Source organism: Electrophorus electricus, chromosome 5 (genome assembly GCF_041902795.1).
Source record: "Electrophorus electricus isolate QZ-2024a chromosome 5, ASM4190279v1, whole genome shotgun sequence".
Lineage (NCBI taxonomy): Eukaryota > Metazoa > Chordata > Actinopteri > Gymnotiformes > Gymnotidae > Electrophorus > Electrophorus electricus.
In genome coordinates, this window is record NC_137501.1 from 22,458,012 (window position 1) to 22,479,010 (window position 20,999).

Consider the following 20,999-nt stretch of genomic DNA (forward strand, 5'->3'; position numbering starts at 1 on the left):
ATGCTTTTACAATTTATTTCATTAGTTGTCTGCTGGCCATACCCCTGGACAAGGGAAGGGTATGTGTCAGCTTGCAAGTATGCTTGGTGCAAAAATGTGGGTATCCTGGTTCACACACCCCATGTCTTTTCATGAAATGGGGTCTACCTCAGCTTCCTTTGGATCATGGACAGGCTTTGTACTACCAAATCAGATGATGCAAATAAGTCATTTGCTAAGTAAAATTCATGAAAATCACACCGTCGAAGAAGAAATCATAATGCCAAATAACTTTTCAAAATACCATTTTCTAAAGAGAGCAGCCAACATTCTAATACTAAGTAGGCAATTCTGCTGGAAAGACACACTGGAGAATGTGGGCATCGATCCCACTACCTCTCACATGCAAAGCAAGCGCTCTACCACTTGAGCTAATTCCCCTTCGCATAAACTTTTCTTTCCATGGGCAATCAAACAAAAGCTTATGGCTCAAGACAGAATAGGACAGCCTGCAAAATCCAGCAACAGTTTCAAATGTTTTCTACTGCTGGCAACTCGAACATACTTGATCTGGAAAGATGCCGAAATCTATTCTGCTCCCCTGTCATTTCAACCAAACATTCTACAATTTGGGAAATATCACATCTGGCATCTCTTGTCTCGGGATTTCTTTTTGTGATGAAACTGCCACTGCTATCACAATACCTTTCCACAGCTTCGAGGACTTGCAACTGTGAAAATTTCCAGACCTTTTAAGTCAAATAGGTTATACACATTCAGGTTCCATACTAGCTTCCACATTACCTTAGCTAGCATGGGATGGTTAGCTCCACTCTCGGCATGAGGAAAAATGTGCTCAGTGTCCTTTTGCTTATAGTTGATGCTAAGAAAAAGATTGTAAAATCGTGAGGTATGGACCATGCGAAATGTTAAAAAGTGGGGGAAAATAAACTTCCCTAATCAATATCACTTGAGACTTGGTGCAGTGACTATAACTGGTAAGAATATAGTCCAGAGATGGTCAAGAAGTACTTTCTTGTCCTACCATTTTAGCACAAGTATTTAATGGAAGTGGAATTGCAACTCAAGGCATGACTGCGCCGTGAGATCCTGCCTGAGCAGTCCATGGATTTCACAGTGCTACAGTCATTATTTTCTGATTACATACCATATTATTGTAAATTGAGTTACAACCAATGGTAACGTTTTAGTCGGAGCCAGGCAAAGGCATGCTGCTACTAGCTGAAATAGTTCACCTTAGAGAACATTAGACTGAAGATCTATAGGTCCCTGGTTCACTCTCGGGTTTTGTTGTGTGTGCCAGACATAGCTCATCATCACATAGTTCTCTTTTTTAAGTATATTTAATAAACATTTACAATTATTTTCTAAAAAAAGAATTAAACATTCCCGTCTTTATGCTATTCTAGATTTAAAGGGGTAATCGTGCTGTAGACTTTGAGTTCAGTGATCCTACTTAAACTTTTGTGGATCTTGCAATGCCTTATAATATGTCTCCTTGCTGCACAGAGCGGTTCATGAACAGTGGCTTCTGCACAAATGCTTTTAAAATTTATTTCATTAGTTGTCTGCTGGCCAAACACCTGGACAAGGGAAGGGTATGTGTCAGCTAGCAAGTATGCTTTGTGCAAAAATGTGGGTATCCTGGTTCACACGCCCAATGTGTTTTCATGAAATTTGGACTACCTCAGCTTCCTTTGGATCATGGACAGGCTTTGTACTACCAAATCAGATGATGCAAATAAGTCATTTGCTAAGTAAAATTCATGAAAATCACACCGTCGAAGAAGAAATCATAATGCCAAATAACTTTTCAAAATACCATTTTCTAAAGAGAGCAGCCAACATTCTAATACTAAGTAGGCAATTCTGCTGGAGAGACACACTGGAGAATGTGGGCATCGATCCCACTACCTCTCACATGCAAAGCAAGCTCTCTACCACTTGAGCTAATTCCCCTTTGCATAAACTTTTCTTTCCATGGGCAATCAAACAAAAGCTTATGGCTCAAGACAGAATAGGACAGCCTGCAAATTCCAGCAACAGTTTCAAATGTTTTCTACTGCTGGCAACTCGAACATACTTGATCTGGAAAGATGCCGAAATCTATTCTGCTCCCCTGTCATTTCAACCAAACATTCCACAATTTGGGAAATATCACATCTGGCATCTCTTGTCTCGGGATTTCTTTTTGTGATGAAACTGCCACTGCTATCACAATACCTTTCCACAGCTTCGAGGACTTGCAACTGTGAAAATTTCCAGACCTTTTAAGTCAAATAGGTTATACACATTCAGGTTCCATACTAGCTTCCACATTACCTTAGCTAGCATGGGATGGTTAGCTCCACTCTCGGCATGAGGAAAAATGTGCTCAGTGTCTTTTTGCTCATAGTTGATGCTAAGAAAAAGATTGCAAAATCGTGAGGTATGGACCATGCAAAATGTTAAAAAGTGGGGGGAAATAAACTTCCCTAATCAATATCACTTGAGACTTGGTGCAGTGACTATAACTGGTAAGAATATAGTCCAGAGATGGTCAAGAAGTACTTTCTTGTCCTACCATTTTAGCACAAGTATTTAATGGAAGTGGAATTGCAACTCAAGGCATGACTGCGCTGTGAGATCCTGCCTGAGCGGTCCATGGATTTCACAGTGGTACAGTCATTATTTTCTGAGTGCATACCATATTATTGTAAATTGAGTTACAACCATTGGTAACATTTTATTCGGAGCCAGGCAAAGGCATGCTGCTACTAGCTGAAATAGTTCACCTTAGAGAACATTAGACTGAAGATCTATAGGTCCCTGGTTCACTCTTGGGTTTTGTTGTGTGTGCCAGACATAGCTCATCATCACATAGTTCTCTTTTTTAAGTATATTTAATAAACATTTACAATTATTTTCTAAAAAAAGAATAAAACATTCCCGTCTTTATGCTATTGTAGATTTAAAGGTGTAATCGTGCTGTAGACTTTGAGTTCAGTGATCCTACTTAAACTTTTATGGATCTTGCAATGCCTTATAATATGTCTCCTTGCTGCACAGAGAGATTCTTGAACAGTGGCTTCTGCACAAATGCTTTTGCAATTTATTTCATTAGTTGTCTGCTGGCCAAACACCTGGACAAGTGAAGGGTATGTGTCAGATTGCAAGTATGCTTGGTGCAAAAATGTGGGTATCCTGGTTCACACACCCCATGTGTTTTCATGAAATGGGGTCTACCTCAGCTTCCTTTGGATCATGGACAGGCTTTGTACTACCAAATCAGATGATGCAAACAAGTCATTTGCTAAGTAAAATTCATGAAAATCACACAGTCGAAGAAGAAATCATAATGCTAAATAACTTTACAAATTACCATTTTCTAAAGAGAGTGACCAACTTTCTAATACTAAGTAGGCAACTCTGCTGGAAAGACAGACTGGAGAATGTGGGCATCGATCCCACTACCTCTCGCATGCAAAGCAAGCACTCTACCACTTGAGCTAATTCCCCTTCGCATAAACTTTTCTTTCCATGGGCAATCAAACAAAAGCTTATGGCTCAAGACAGAATAGGACAGCCTGCAAAATCCAGCAACAGTTTCAAATGTTTTCTACTGCTGGCAACTCGAACATACTTGATCTGGAAAGATGCCGAAATCTATTCTGCTCCCCTGTCATTTCAACCAAACATTCTACAATTTGGGAAATATCACATCTGGCATCTCTTGTCTCGGGATTTCTTTTTGTGATGAAACTGCCACTGCTATCACAATACCTTTCCACAGCTTCGAGGACTTGCAACTGTGAAAATTTCCAGACCTTTTAAGTCAAATAGGTTATACACATTCAGGTTCCATACTAGCTTCCACATTACCTTAGCTAGCATGGGATGGTTAGCTCCACTCTCGGCATGAGGAAAAATGTGCTCATTGTCTTTTTGCTTATAGTTGATGCTAAGAAAAAGATTGCAAAATCGTGAGGTATGGACCATGCAAAATGTTAAAAAGTGGGGGAAAATAAACTTCCCTAATCAATATCACTTGAGACTTGGTGCAGTGACTATAACTGGTAAGAATATAGTCCAGAGATGGTCAAGAAGTACTTTCTTGTCCTACCATTTTAGCACAAGTATTTAATGGAAGTGGAATTGCAACTCAAGGCATGACTGCGCCGTGAGATCATGCCTGAGCGGTCCATGGATTTCACAGTGGTACAGTCATTATTTTCTGAGTGCATACCATATTATTGTAAATTGAGTTACAACCATTGGTAACATTTTATTCGGAGCCAGGCAAAGGCATGCTGCTACTAGCTGAAATAGTTCACCTTAGAGAACAATAGACTGAAGATCTATAGGTCCCTGGTTCACTCTTGGGTTTTGTTGTGTGTGCCAGACATAGCTCATCATCACATAGTTCTCTTTTTTAAGTATATTTAATAAACATTTACAATTATTTTCTAAAAAAAGAATTAAACATTCCCGTCTTTATGCTATTCTAGATTTAAAGGGGTAATCGTGCTGTAGACTTTGAGTTCAGTGATCCTACTTAAACTTTTGTGGATCTTGCAATGCCTTATAATATGTCTCCTTGCTGCACAGAGCGGTTCATGAACAGTGGCTTCTGCACAAATGCTTTTAAAATTTATTTCATTAGTTGTCTGCTGGCCAAACACCTGGACAAGGGAAGGGTATGTGTCAGCTAGCAAGTATGCTTTGTGCAAAAATGTGGGTATCCTGGTTCACACGCCCCATGTGTTTTCATGAAATTTGGACTACCTCAGCTTCCTTTGGATCATGGACAGGCTTTGTACTACCAAATCAGATGATGCAAATAAGTCATTTGCTAAGTAAAATTCATGAAAATCACACCGTCGAAGAAGAAATCATAATGCCAAATAACTTTTCAAAATACCATTTTCTAAAGAGAGCAGCCAACATTCTAATACTAAGTAGGCAATTCTGCTGGAAAGACACACTGGAGAATGTGGGCATCGATCCCACTACCTCTCACATGCAAAGCAAGCTCTCTACCACTTGAGCTAATTCCCCTTCGCATAAACTTTTCTTTCCATGGGCAATCAAACAAAAGCTTATGGCTCAAGACAGAATAGGACAGCCTGCAAATTCCAGCAACAGTTTCAAATGTTTTCTACTGCTGGCAACTCGAACATACTTGATCTGGAAAGATGCCGAAATCTATTCTGCTCCCCTGTCATTTCAACCAAACATTCCACAATTTGGGAAATATCACATCTGGCATCTCTTGTCTCGGGATTTCTTTTTGTGATGAAACTGCCACTGCTATCACAATACCTTTCCACAGCTTCGAGGACTTGCAACTGTGAAAATTTCCAGACCTTTTAAGTCAAATAGGTTATACACATTCAGGTTCCATACTAGCTTCCACATTACCTTAGCTAGCATGGGATGGTTAGCTCCACTCTCGGCATGAGGAAAAATGTGCTCAGTGTCTTTTTGCTTATAGTTGATGCTAAGAAAAAGATTGCAAAATCGTGAGGTATGGACCATGCAAAATGTTAAAAAGTGGGGGGAAATAAACTTCCCTAATCAATATCACTTGAGACTTGGTGCAGTGACTATAACTGGTAAGAATATAGTCCAGAGATGGTCAAGAAGTACTTTCTTGTCCTACCATTTTAGCACAAGTATTTAATGGAAGTGGAATTGCAACTCAAGGCATGACTGCGCCGTGAGATCCTGCCTGAGCGGTCCATGGATTTCACAGTGGTACAGTCATTATTTTCTGAGTGCATACCATATTATTGTAAATTGAGTTACAAGCATTGGTAACATTTTATTCGGAGCCAGGCAAAGGCATGCTGCTACTAGCTGAAATAGTTCACCTTAGAGAACATTAGACTGAAGATCTATAGGTCCCTGGTTCACTCTCGGGTTTTGTTGTGTGTGCCAGACATAGCTCATCATCACATAGTTCTCTTTTTTAAGTATATTTAATAAACATTTACAATTATTTTCTAAAAAAAGAATAAAACATTCCCGTCTTTATGCTATTGTAGATTTAAAGGTGTAATCGTGCTGTAGACTTTGAGTTCAGTGATCCTACTTAAACTTTTGTGGATCTTGCAATGCCTTATAATATGTCTCCTTGCTGCACAGAGAGATTCTTCAACAGTGGCTTCTGCACAAATGCTTTTACAATTTATTTCATTAGTTGTCTGCTGGCCAAACACCTGGACAAGTGAAGGGTATGTGTCAGATTGCAAGTATGCTTGGTGCAAAAATGTGGGTATCCTGGTTCACACACCCCATGTGTTTTCATGAAATGGGGTCTACCTCAGCTTCCTTTGGATCATGGACAGGCTTTGTACTACCAAATCAGATGATGCAAACAAGTCATTTGCTAAGTAAAATTCATGAAAATCACACAGTCGAAGAAGAAATCATAATGCTAAATAACTTTACAAATTACCATTTTCTAAAGAGAGTGACCAACTTTCTAATACTAAGTAGGCAACTCTGCTGGAAAGACAGACTGGAGAATGTGGGCATCGATCCCACTACCTCTCGCATGCAAAGCAAGCACTCTACCACTTGAGCTAATTCCCCTTCGCATAAACTTTTCTTTCCATGGGCAATCAAACAAAAGCTTATGGCTCAAGACAGAATAGGACAGCCTGCAAAATCCAGCAACAGTTTCAAATGTTTTCTACTGCTGGCAACTCGAACATACTTGATCTGGAAAGATGCCGAAATCTATTCTGCTCCCCTGTCATTTCAACCAAACATTCTACAATTTGGGAAATATCACATCTGGCATCTCTTGTCTCGGGATTTCTTTTTGTGATGAAACTGCCACTGCTATCACAATACCTTTCCACAGCTTCGAGGACTTGCAACTGTGAAAATTTCCAGACCTTTTAAGTCAAATAGGTTATACACATTCAGGTTCCATACTAGCTTCCACATTACCCTAGCTAGCATGGGATGGTTAGCTCCACTCTCGGCATGAGGAAAAATGTGCTCAGTGTCTTTTTGCTTATAGTTGATGCTAAGAAAAAGATTGCAAAATCGTGAGGTATGGACCATGCGAAATGTTAAAAAGTGGGGGAAAATAAACTTCCCTAATCAATATCACTTGAGACTTGGTGCAGTGACTATAACTGGTAAGAATATAGTCCAGAGATGGTCAAGAAGTACTTTCTTGTCCTACCATTTTAGCACAAGTATTTAATGGAAGTGGAATTGCAACTCAAGGCATGACTGCTCCGTGAGATCCTGCCTGAGCGGTCCATGGATTTCACAGTGGTACAGTCATTATTTTCTGAGTGCATACCATATTATTGTAAATTGAGTTACAACCATTGGTAACATTTTATTCGGAGCCAGGCAAAGGCATGCTGCTACTAGCTGAAATAGTTCACCTTAGAGAACATTAGACTGAAGATCTATAGGTCCCTGTTTTACTCTCGGGTTTTGTTGTGTGTGCCAGACATAGCTCATCATCACATAGTTCTCTTTTTTAAGTATATTTAATAAACATTTACAATTATTTTCTAAAAAAAGAATAAAACATTCCCATCTTTATGCTATTGTAGATTTAAATGTGTAATCGTGCTGTAGACTTTGAGTTCAGTGATCCTACTTAAACTTTTGTGGATCTTGCAATGCCTTATAATATGTCTCCTTGCTGCACAGAGAGGTTCATGAATAGTGGCTTCTGCACAAATGCTTTTAAAATTTATTTCATTAGTTGTCTGCTGGCCAAACACCTGGACAAGGGAAGGGTATGTGTCAGCTTGCAAGTATGCTTTGTGCAAAAATGTGGGTATGCTGGTTCACACACCCCATGTGTTTTCATGAAATGGGGTCTACCTCAGCTTCCTTTGGATCATGGCTTTGTACTACCAAATCAGATGATGCAAATATGTCATTTGCTAAGTAAAATTCATGAAAATCACACAGTCGAAGAAGAAATCATAATGCTAAATAACTTTACAAATTACCATTTTCTAAAGAGAGTGACCAACTTTCTAATACTAAGTAGACAACTCTGCTGGAAAGACAGACTGGAGAATGTGGGCATCGATCCCACTACCTCTCGCATGCAAAGCAAGCACTCTACCACTTGAGCAAATTCCCCTTCGCAAAAGCTTTTCTTTCCATGGGCAATCAAACAAAAGCTTATGGCTCAAGACAGAATAGGACAGCCTGCAAATTCCAGCAACAGTTTCAAATGTTTTCTACTGCTGGCAACTCGAACATACTTGATCTGGAAAGATGCCGAAATCTATTCTGCTCCCCTGTCATTTCAACCAAACATTCCACAATTTGGGAAATATCACATCTGGCATCTCTTGTCTCGGGATTTCTTTTTGTGATGAAACTGCCACTGCTATCACAATACCTTTCCACAGCTTCGAGGACTTGCAACTGTGAAAATTTCCAGACCTTTTAAGTCAAATAGGTTATACACATTCAGGTTCCATACTAGCTTCCACATTACCCTAGCTAGCATGGGATGGTTAGCTCCACTCTCGGCATGAGGAAAAATGTGCTCATTGTCTTCTTGCTTATAGTTGATGCTAAGAAAAAGATTGCAAAATCGTGAGGTATGGACCATGCAAAATGTTAAAAAGTGGGGGAAAATAAACTTCCCTAATCAATATCACTTGAGACTTGGTGCAGTGACTATAACTGGTAAGAATATAGTCCAGAGATGGTCAAGAAGTACTTTCTTGTCCTACCATTTTAGCACAAGTATTTAATGGAAGTGGAATTGCAACTCAAGGCATGACTGCGCCGTGAGATCATGCCTGAGCGGTCCATGGATTTCACAGTGGTACAGTCATTATTTTCTGAGTGCATACTATATTATTGTAAATTGAGTTACAACCATTGGTAACATTTTATTCGGAGCCAGGCAAAGGCATGCTGCTACTAGCTGAAATAGTTCACCTTAGAGAACATTAGACTGAAGATCTATAGGTCCCTGGTTCACTCTCGGGTTTTGTTGTGTGTGCCAGACATAGCTCATCATCACATAGTTCTCTTTTTTAAGTATATTTAATAAACATTTACAATTATTTTCTAAAAAAAGAATTAAACATTCCCATCTTTATGCTATTGTAGATTTAAAGGGGTAATCGTGCTGTAGACTTTGAGTTCAGTGATCCTACTTAAACTTTTGTGGATCTTGCAATGCCTTATAATATGTCTCCTTGCTGCACAGAGCGGTTCATGAACAGTGGCTTCTGCACAAATGCTTTTAAAATTTATTTCATTAGTTGTCTGCTGGCCAAACACCTGGACAAGGGAAGGGTATGTGTCAGCTAGCAAGTATGCTTTGTGCAAAAATGTGGGTATCCTGGTTCACACGCCCCATGTGTTTTCATGAAATTTGGACTACCTCAGCTTCCTTTGGATCATGGACAGGCTTTGTACTACCAAATCAGATGATGCAAATAAGTCATTTGCTAAGTAAAATTCATGAAAATCACACCGTCGAAGAAGAAATCATAATGCCAAATAACTTTTCAAAATACCATTTTCTAAAGAGAGCAGCCAACATTCTAATACTAAGTAGGCAATTCTGCTGGAAAGACACACTGGAGAATGTGGGCATCGATCCCACTACTTCTCACATGCAAAGCAAGCTCTCTACCACTTGAGCTAATTCCCCTTCGCATAAACTTTTCTTTCCATGGGCAATCAAACAAAAGCTTATGGCTCAAGACAGAATAGGACAGCCTGCAAATTCCAGCAACAGTTTCAAATGTTTTCTACTGCTGGCAACTCGAACATACTTGATCTGGAAAGATGCCGAAATCTATTCTGCTCCCCTGTCATTTCAACCAAACATTCCACAATTTGGGAAATATCACATCTGGCATCTCTTGTCTCGGGATTTCTTTTTGTGATGAAACTGCCACTGCTATCACAATACCTTTCCACAGCTTCGAGGACTTGCAACTGTGAAAATTTCCAGACCTTTTAAGTCAAATAGGTTATACACATTCAGGTTCCATACTAGCTTCCACATTACCTTAGCTAGCATGGGATGGTTAGCTCCACTCTCGGCATGAGGAAAAATGTGCTCAGTGTCTTTTTGCTTATAGTTGATGCTAAGAAAAAGATTGCAAAATCGTGAGGTATGGACCATGCGAAATGTTAAAAAGTGGGGGAAAATAAACTTCCCTAATCAATATCACTTGAGACTTGGTGCAGTGACTATAACTGGTAAGAATATAGTCCAGAGATGGTCAAGAAGTACTTTCTTGTCCTACCATTTTAGCACAAGTATTTAATGGAAGTGGAATTGCAACTCAAGGCATGACTGCTCCGTGAGATCCTGCCTGAGCGGTCCATGGATTTCACAGTGGTACAGTCATTATTTTCTGAGTGCATACCATATTATTGTAAATTGAGTTACAACCATTGGTAACATTTTATTCGGAGCCAGGCAAAGGCATGCTGCTACTAGCTGAAATAGTTCACCTTAGAGAACATTAGACTGAAGATCTATAGGTCCCTGTTTTACTCTCGGGTTTTGTTGTGTGTGCCAGACATAGCTCATCATCACATAGTTCTCTTTTTTAAGTATATTTAATAAACATTTACAATTATTTTCTAAAAAAAGAATAAAACATTCCCGTCTTTATGCTATTGTAGATTTAAATGTGTAATCGTGCTGTAGACTTTGAGTTCAGTGATCCTACTTAAACTTTTGTGGATCTTGCAATGCCTTATAATATGTCTCCTTGCTGCACAGAGAGGTTCATGAACAGTGGCTTCTGCACAAATGCTTTTAAAATTTATTTCATTAGTTGTCTGCTGGCCAAACACCTGGACAAGGGAAGGGTATATGTCAGCTGGCAAGTATGCTTTGTGCAAAAATGTGGGTATCCTGGTTCACACACCCCATGTGTTTTCATGAAATGGGGTCTACCTCAGCTTCCTTTGGATCATGGCTTTGTACTACCAAATCAGATGATGCAAATATGTCATTTGCTAAGTAAAATTCATGAAAATCACACAGTCGAAGAAGAAATCATAATGCTAAATAACTTTACAAATTACCATTTTCTAAAGAGAGTGACCAACTTTCTAATACTAAGTAGGCAGCTCTGCTGGAAAGACAGACTGGAGAATGTGGGCATCGATCCCACTACCTCTCGCATGCAAAGCAAGCACTCTACCACTTGAGCTAATTCCCCTTCGCATAAACTTTTCTTTCCATGGGCAATCAAACAAAAGCTTATGGCTCAAGACAGAATAGGACAGCCTGCAAAATCCAGCAACAGTTTCAAATGTTTTCTACTGCTGGCAACTCGAACATACTTGATCTGGAAAGATGCCGAAATCTATTCTGCTCCCCTGTCATTTCAATCAAACATTCCACAATTTGGGAAATATCACATCTGGCATCTCTTGTCTCGGGATTTCTTTTTGTGATGAAACTGCCACTGCTATCACAATACCTTTCCACAGCTTCGAGGACTTGCAACTGTGAAAATTTCCAGACCTTTTAAGTCAAATAGGTTATACACATTCAGGTTCCATACTAGCTTCCACATTACCCTAGCTAGCATGGGATGGTTAGCTCCACTCTCGGCATGAGGAAAAATGTGCTCAGTGTCTTTTTGCTTATAGTTGATGCTAAGAAAAAGATTGCAAAATCGTGAGGTATGGACCATGCGAAATGTTAAAAAGTGGGGGAAAATAAACTTCCCTAATCAATATCACTTGAGACTTGGTGCAGTGACTATAACTGGTAAGAATATAGTCCAGAGATGGTCAAGAAGTACTTTCTTGTCCTACCATTTTAGCACAAGTATTTAATGGAAGTGGAATTGCAACTCAAGGCATGACTGCTCCGTGAGATCCTGCCTGAGCGGTCCATGGATTTCACAGTGGTACAGTCATTATTTTCTGAGTGCATACCATATTATTGTAAATTGAGTTACAACCATTGGTAACATTTTATTCGGAGCCAGGCAAAGGCATGCTGCTACTAGCTGAAATAGTTCACCTTAGAGAACATTAGACTGAAGATCTATAGGTCCCTGTTTTACTCTCGGGTTTTGTTGTGTGTGCCAGACATAGCTCATCATCACATAGTTCTCTTTTTTAAGTATATTTAATAAACATTTACAATTATTTTCTAAAAAAAGAATAAAACATTCCCATCTTTATGCTATTGTAGATTTAAATGTGTAATCGTGCTGTAGACTTTGAGTTCAGTGATCCTACTTAAACTTTTGTGGATCTTGCAATGCCTTATAATATGTCTCCTTGCTGCACAGAGAGGTTCATGAATAGTGGCTTCTGCACAAATGCTTTTAAAATTTATTTCATTAGTTGTCTGCTGGCCAAACACCTGGACAAGGGAAGGGTATGTGTCAGCTTGCAAGTATGCTTTGTGCAAAAATGTGGGTATCCTGGTTCACACACCCCATGTGTTTTCATGAAATGGGGTCTACCTCAGCTTCCTTTGGATCATGGCTTTGTACTACCAAATCAGATGATGCAAATATGTCATTTGCTAAGTAAAATTCATGAAAATCACACAGTCGAAGAAGAAATCATAATGCTAAATAACTTTACAAATTACCATTTTCTAAAGAGAGTGACCAACTTTCTAATACTAAGTAGGCAACTCTGCTGGAAAGACAGACTGGAGAATGTGGGCATCGATCCCACTACCTCTCGCATGCAAAGCAAGCACTCTACCACTTGAGCTAATTCCCCTTCGCAAAAGCTTTTCTTTCCATGGGCAATCAAACAAAAGCTTATGGCTCAAGACAGAATAGGACAGCCTGCAAATTCCAGCAACAGTTTCAAATGTTTTCTACTGCTGGCAACTCGAACATACTTGATCTGGAAAGATGCCGAAATCTATTCTGCTCCCCTGTCATTTCAACCAAACATTCCACAATTTGGGAAATATCACATCTGGCATCTCTTGTCTCGGGATTTCTTTTTGTGATGAAACTGCCACTGCTATCACAATACCTTTCCACAGCTTCGAGGACTTGCAACTGTGAAAATTTCCAGACCTTTTAAGTCAAATAGGTTATACACATTCAGGTTCCATACTAGCTTCCACATTACCCTAGCTAGCATGGGATGGTTAGCTCCACTCTCGGCATGAGGAAAAATGTGCTCAGTGTCTTTTTGCTTATAGTTGATGCTAAGAAAAAGATTGCAAAATCGTGAGGTATGGACCATGCGAAATGTTAAAAAGTGGGGGAAAATAAACTTCCCTAATCAATATCACTTGAGACTTGGTGCAGTGACTATAACTGGTAAGAATATAGTCCAGAGATGGTCAAGAAGTACTTTCTTGTCCTACCATTTTAGCACAAGTATTTAATGGAAGTGGAATTGCAACTCAAGGCATGACTGCTCCGTGAGATCCTGCCTGAGCGGTCCATGGATTTCACAGTGGTACAGTCATTATTTTCTGAGTGCATACCATATTATTGTAAATTGAGTTACAACCATTGGTAACATTTTATTCGGAGCCAGGCAAAGGCATGCTGCTACTAGCTGAAATAGTTCACCTTAGAGAACATTAGACTGAAGATCTATAGGTCCCTGTTTTACTCTCGGGTTTTGTTGTGTGTGCCAGACATAGCTCATCATCACATAGTTCTCTTTTTTAAGTATATTTAATAAACATTTACAATTATTTTCTAAAAAAAGAATAAAACATTCCCATCTTTATGCTATTGTAGATTTAAAGGGGTAATCGTGCTGTAGACTTTGAGTTCAGTGATCCTACTTAAACTTTTGTGGATCTTGCAATGCCTTATAATATGTCTCCTTGCTGCACAGAGAGGTTCATGAATAGTGGCTTCTGCACAAATGCTTTTAAAATTTATTTCATTAGTTGTCTGCTGGCCAAACACCTGGACAAGGGAAGGGTATGTGTCAGCTTGCAAGTATGCTTTGTGCAAAAATGTGGGTATCCTGGTTCACACACCCCATGTGTTTTCATGAAATGGGGTCTACCTCAGCTTCCTTTGGATCATGGCTTTGTACTACCAAATCAGATGATGCAAATATGTCATTTGCTAAGTAAAATTCATGAAAATCACACAGTCGAAGAAGAAATCATAATGCTAAATAACTTTACAAATTACCATTTTCTAAAGAGAGTGACCAACTTTCTAATACTAAGTAGGCAACTCTGCTGGAAAGACAGACTGGAGAATGTGGGCATCGATCCCACTACCTCTCGCATGCAAAGCAAGCACTCTACCACTTGAGCTAATTCCCCTTCGCAAAAGCTTTTCTTTCCATGGGCAATCAAACAAAAGCTTATGGCTCAAGACAGAATAGGACAGCCTGCAAATTCCAGCAACAGTTTCAAATGTTTTCTACTGCTGGCAACTCGAACATACTTGATCTGGAAAGATGCCGAAATCTATTCTGCTCCCCTGTCATTTCAACCAAACATTCCACAATTTGGGAAATATCACATCTGGCATCTCTTGTCTCGGGATTTCTTTTTGTGATGAAACTGCCACTGCTATCACAATACCTTTCCACAGCTTCGAGGACTTGCAACTGTGAAAATTTCCAGACCTTTTAAGTCAAATAGGTTATACACATTCAGGTTCCATACTAGCTTCCACATTACCCTAGCTAGCATGGGATGGTTAGCTCCACTCTCGGCATGAGGAAAAATGTGCTCAGTGTCTTTTTGCTTATAGTTGATGCTAAGAAAAAGATTGCAAAATCGTGAGGTATGGACCATGCGAAATGTTAAAAAGTGGGGGAAAATAAACTTCCCTAATCAATATCACTTGAGACTTGGTGCAGTGACTATAACTGGTAAGAATATAGTCCAGAGATGGTCAAGAAGTACTTTCTTGTCCTACCATTTTAGCACAAGTATTTAATGGAAGTGGAATTGCAACTCAAGGCATGACTGCTCCGTGAGATCCTGCCTGAGCGGTCCATGGATTTCACAGTGGTACAGTCATTATTTTCTGAGTGCATACCATATTATTGTAAATTGAGTTACAACCATTGGTAACATTTTATTCGGAGCCAGGCAAAGGCATGCTGCTACTAGCTGAAATAGTTCACCTTAGAGAACATTAGACTGAAGATCTATAGGTCCCTGTTTTACTCTCGGGTTTTGTTGTGTGTGCCAGACATAGCTCATCATCACATAGTTCTCTTTTTTAAGTATATTTAATAAACATTTACAATTATTTTCTAAAAAAAGAATAAAACATTCCCATCTTTATGCTATTGTAGATTTAAAGGGGTAATCGTGCTGTAGACTTTGAGTTCAGTGATCCTACTTAAACTTTTGTGGATCTTGCAATGCCTTATAATATGTCTCCTTGCTGCACAGAGAGGTTCATGAATAGTGGCTTCTGCACAAATGCTTTTAAAATTTATTTCATTAGTTGTCTGCTGGCCAAACACCTGGACAAGGGAAGGGTATGTGTCAGCTTGCAAGTATGCTTTGTGCAAAAATGTGGGTATCCTGGTTCACACACCCCATGTGTTTTCATGAAATGGGGTCTACCTCAGCTTCCTTTGGATCATGGCTTTGTACTACCAAATCAGATGATGCAAATATGTCATTTGCTAAGTTAAATTCATGAAAATCACACAGTCGAAGAAGAAATCATAATGCTAAATAACTTGACAAATTACCATTTTCTAAAGAGAGTGACCAACTTTCTAATACTAAGTAGGCAACTCTGCTGGAAAGACAGACTGGAGAATGTGGGCATCGAGCCCACTACCTCTCGCATGCAAAGCAAGCGCTCTACCACTTGAGCTAATTCCCCTTCGCATAAACTTTTCTTTCCATGGGCAATCAAACAAAAGCTTATGGCTCAAGACAGAATAGGACAGCCTGCAAATTCCAGCAACAGTTTCAAATGTTTTCTACTGCTGGCAACTCGAACATACTTGATCTGGAAAGATGCCAAAATCTATTCTGCTCCCCTGTCATTTCAACCAAACATTCCACAATTTGGGAAATATCACATCTGGCATCTCTTGTCTCGGGATTTCTTTTTGTGATGAAACTGCCACTGCTATCACAATACCTTTCCACAGATTCGAGGACTTGCAACTGTGAAAATTTCCAGACCTTTTAAGTCAAATAGGTTATACACATTCAGGTTCCATACTAGCTTCCACATTACCTCAGCTAGCATGGGATGGTTAGCTCCACTCTCGGCATGAGGAAAAATGTGCTGTGTCTTTTTGCTTATAGTTGATGCTAAGAAATAGATTGCAAAATCGTGAGGTATGGACCATGCGAAATGTTAAAAAGTGGGGGAAAATAAACTTCCCTAATCAATATCACTTGAGACTTGGTGCAGTGACTATAACTGGTAAGAATATAGTCCAGAGATGGTCAAGAAGTACTTTCTTGTCCTACCATTTTAGCACAAGTATTTAATGGAAGTGGAATTGCAACTCAAGGCATGACTGCGCCGTGAGATCCTGCCTGAGCGTTCCATGGATTTCACAGTGGTACAGTCATTATTTTCTGAGTGCATACCATATTATTGTAAATTGAGTTACAACCATTGGTAACATTTTATTCGGAGCCAGGCAAAGGCATGCTGCTACTAGCTGAAATAGTTCACCTTAGAGAACATTAGACTGAAGATCTATAGGTGCCTGGTTCACTCTCGGGTTTTGTTGTGTGTGCCAGACATAGCTCATCATCACATAGTTCTCTTTTTTAAGTATATTTAATAAACATTTACAATTATTTTCTAAAAAAAGAATAAAACATTCCTGTCTTTATGCTATTGTAGATTTAAAGGTGTAATCGTGCTGTAGACTTTGAGTTCAGTGATCCTATTTAAACTTTTGTGGATCTTGCAATGCCTTATAATATGTCTCCTTGCTGCACAGAGAGATTCTTGAAAAGTGGCTTCTGCACAAATGCTTTTACAATTTATTTCATTAGTTGTCTGCTGGCCAAACACCTGGACAAGGGAAGGGTATGTGTCAGCTTGCAAGTATGCTTGGTGCAAAAATGTGGGTATCCTGGTTCACACAACCCATGTGTTTTCATGAAATGGGGTCTACCTCAGCTTCCTTTGGATAATGTACAGGCTTTGTACTACCAAATCAGATGATGCAAATAAGTCATTTGCTAAGTAAAATTCATGAAAATCACACAGTCGAAGAAGAAATCATAATGCTAAATAACTTTACAAATTACCATTTTCTAAAGAGAGTGACCAACTTTCTAATACTAAGTAGGTAACTCTGCTGGAAAGACAGACTGGAGAATGTGGGCATCGATCCCATTACCTCTCGCATGCAAAGCAAGCGCTCTACCACTTGAGCTAATTCCCCTTCGCATAAACTTTTCTTTCCATGGGCAATCAAACAAAAGCTTATGGCTCAAGACAGAATAGGACAGCCTGCAAAATCCAGCAACAGTTTCAAATGTTTTCTACTGCTGGCAACTCGAACATACTTGATCTGGAAAGATGCCGAAATCTATTCTGCTCCCCTGTCATTTCAACCAAACATTCCACAATTTGGGAAATATCACATCTGGCATCTCTTGTCTCGGGATTTCTTTTTGTGATGAAACTGCCACTGCTATCACAATACCTTTCCACAGCTTCGAGGACTTGCAACTGTGAAAATTTCCAGACCTTTTAAGTCAAATAGGTTATACACATTCAGGTTCCATACTAGCTTCCACATTACCTTAGCTAGCATGGGATGGTTAGCTCCACTCTCGGCATGAGGAAAAATGTGCTGTGTCTTTTTGCTTATAGTTGATGCTAAGAAAAAGATTGCAAAATCGTGAGGTATGGACCATGCGAAATGTTAAAAAGTGGGGGAAAATAAACTTCCCTAATCAATATCACTTGAGACTTGGTGCAGTGACTATAACTGGTAAGAATATAGTCCAGAGATGGTCAAGAAGTACTTTCTTGTCCTACCATTTTAGCACAAGTATTTAATGGAAGTGGAATTGCAACTCAAGGCATGACTGCGCCGTGAGATCATGCCTGAGCGGTCCATGGATTTCACAGTGGTACAGTCATTATTTTCTGAGTGCATACCATATTATTGTAAATTGAGTTACAACAATTGGTAACATTTTATTCGGAGCCAGGCAAAGGCATGCTGCTACTAGCTGAAATAGTTCACCTTAGAGAACATTAGACTGAAGATCTATAGGTCCCTGGTTCACACTCGAGTTTTGTTGTGTGTGCCAGACATAGCTCATCATCACATAGTTCTCTTTTTTAAGTATATTTAATAAACATTTACAATTATTTTCTAAAAAAAGAATTAAACATTCCCGTCTTTATGCTATTGTAGATTTAAAGGGGTAATCGTGCTGTAGACTTTGAGTTCAGTGAACCTACTTAAACTTTTGTGGATCTTGCAATGCCTTATAATATGTCTCCTTGCTGCACAGAGCGGTTCATGAACAGTGGCTTCTGCACAAATGCTTTTACAATTTATTTCATTAGTTGTCTGCTGGCGAAACACCTGGACAAGGGAAGGGTGTGTGTCAGCTTGCAAGTATGCTTGGTGCAAAAATGTGGGTATCCTGGTTCATACACCCCATGTGTTTTCATGAAATGGGGTCTACCTCAGCTTCCTTTGGATCATGAACAGGCTTTGTACTACCAAATCAGATGATGCAAATAAGTCATTTGCTAAGTAAAATTCATGAAAATCACACAGTCGAAGAAGAAATCATAATGCTAAATAACTTTACAAATTACCATTTTCTAAAGAGAGTGACCAACTTTCTAATACTAAGTAGGTAACTCTGCTGGAAAGACAGACTGGAGAATGTGGGCATCGATCCCATTACCTCTCACATGAAAAGCAAGCTCTCTACCACTTGAGCTAATTCCCCTTCGCATAAACTTTTCTTTCCATGGGCAATCAAACAAAAGCTTATGGCTCAAGACAGAATAGGACAGCCTGCAAAATCCAGCAACAGTTTCAAATGTTTTCTAATGCTGGCAACTCGAACATACTTGATCTGGAAAGATGCCAAAATCTATTCTGCTCCCCTGTCATTTCAACCAAACATTCCACAATTTGATAAATATCACATCTGGCATCTCTTGTCTCGGGATTTCTTTTTGTGATGAAACTGCCACTGCTATCACAATACCTTTCCACAGATTCGAGGACTTGCAACTGTGAAAATTTCCAGACCTTTTAAGTCAAATAGGTTATACACATTCAGGTTCCATACTAGCTTCCACATTACCTCAGCTAGCATGGGATGGTTAGCTCCACTCTCGGCATGAGGAAAAATGTGCTGTGTCTTTTTGCTTATAGTTGATGCTAAGAAATAGATTGCAAAATCGTGAGGTATGGACCATGCGAAATGTTAAAAAGTGGGGGAAAATAAACTTCCCTAATCAATATCACTTGAGACTTGGTGCAGTGACTATAACTGGTAAGAATATAGTCCAGAGATGGTCAAGAAGTACTTTCTTGTCCTACCATTTTAGCACAAGTATTTAATGGAAGTGGAATTGCAACTCAAGGCATGAATGCGCCGTGAGATCCTGCCTGAGCGGTCCATGGATTTCACAGTGGTACAGTCATTATTTTCTGAGTGCATACCATATTATTGTAAATTGAGTTACAACCATTGGTAACATTTTATTCGGAGCCAGGCAAAGGCATGCTGCTACTAGCTGAAATAGTTCACCTTAGAGAACATTAGACTGAAGATCTATAGGTGCCTGGTTCACTCTCGGGTTTTGTTGTGTGTGCCAGACATAGCTCATCATCACATAGTTCTCTTTTTTAAGTATATTTAATAAACATTTACAATTATTTTCTAAAAAAAGAATAAAACATTCCCGTCTTTATGCTATTGTAGATTTAAAGGTGTAATCGTGCTGTAGACTTTGAGTTCAGTGATCCTACTTAAACTTTTGTGGATCTTGCAATACCTTATAATATGTCTCCTTGCTGCACAGAGAGATTCTTGAAAAGTGGCTTCTGCACAAATGCTTTTACAATTTATTTCATTAGTTGTCTGCTGGCCAAACACCTGGACAAGGGAAGGGTATGTGTCAGCTTGCAAGTATGCTTGGTGCAAAAATGTGGGTATCCTGGTTCACACACCCCATGTGTTTTCATGAAATGGGGTCTACCTCAGCTTCCTTTGGATAATGTACAGGCTTTGTACTACCAAATCAGATGATGCAAATAAGTCATTTGCTAAGTAAAATTCATGAAAATCAGACAGTCGAAGAAGAAATCATAATGCTAAATAACTTTACAAATTACCATTTTCTAAAGAGAGTGACCAACTTTCTAATACTAAGTAGGCAACTCTGCTGGAAAGACAGACTGGAGAATGTGGGCATCGATCCCACTACCTCTCGCATGCAAAGCAAGCACTCTACCACTTGAGCTAATTCCCCTTTGCATAAACTTTTCTTTCCATGGGCAATCAAACAAAAGCTTATGGCTCAAGACAGAATAGGACAGCCTGCAAATTCCAGCAACAGTTTCAAATGTTTTCTACTGCTGGCAACTCGAACATACTTGATCTGGAAAGATGCCAAAATCTATTCTGCTCCCCTGTCATTTCAACCAAACATTCCACAATTTGGGAAATATCACATCTGGCATCTCTTGTCTCGGGATTTCTTTTTGTGATGAAACTGCCACTGCTATCACAATACCTTTCCACAGATTCGAGGACTTGCAACTGTGAAAATTTCCAGACCTTTTAAGTCAAATAGGTTATACACATTCAGGTTCCATACTAGCTTCCACATTACCTCAGCTAGCATGGGATGGTTAGCTCCACTCTCGGCATGAGGAAAAATGTGCTGTGTCTTTTTGCTTATAGTTGATGCTAAGAAATAGATTGCAAAATCGTGAGGTATGGACCATGCGAAATGTTAAAAAGTGGGGGAAAATAAACTTCCCTAATCAATATCACTTGAGACTTGGTGCAGTGACTATAACTGGTAAGAATATAGTCCAGAGATGGTCAAGAAGTACTTTCTTGTCCTACC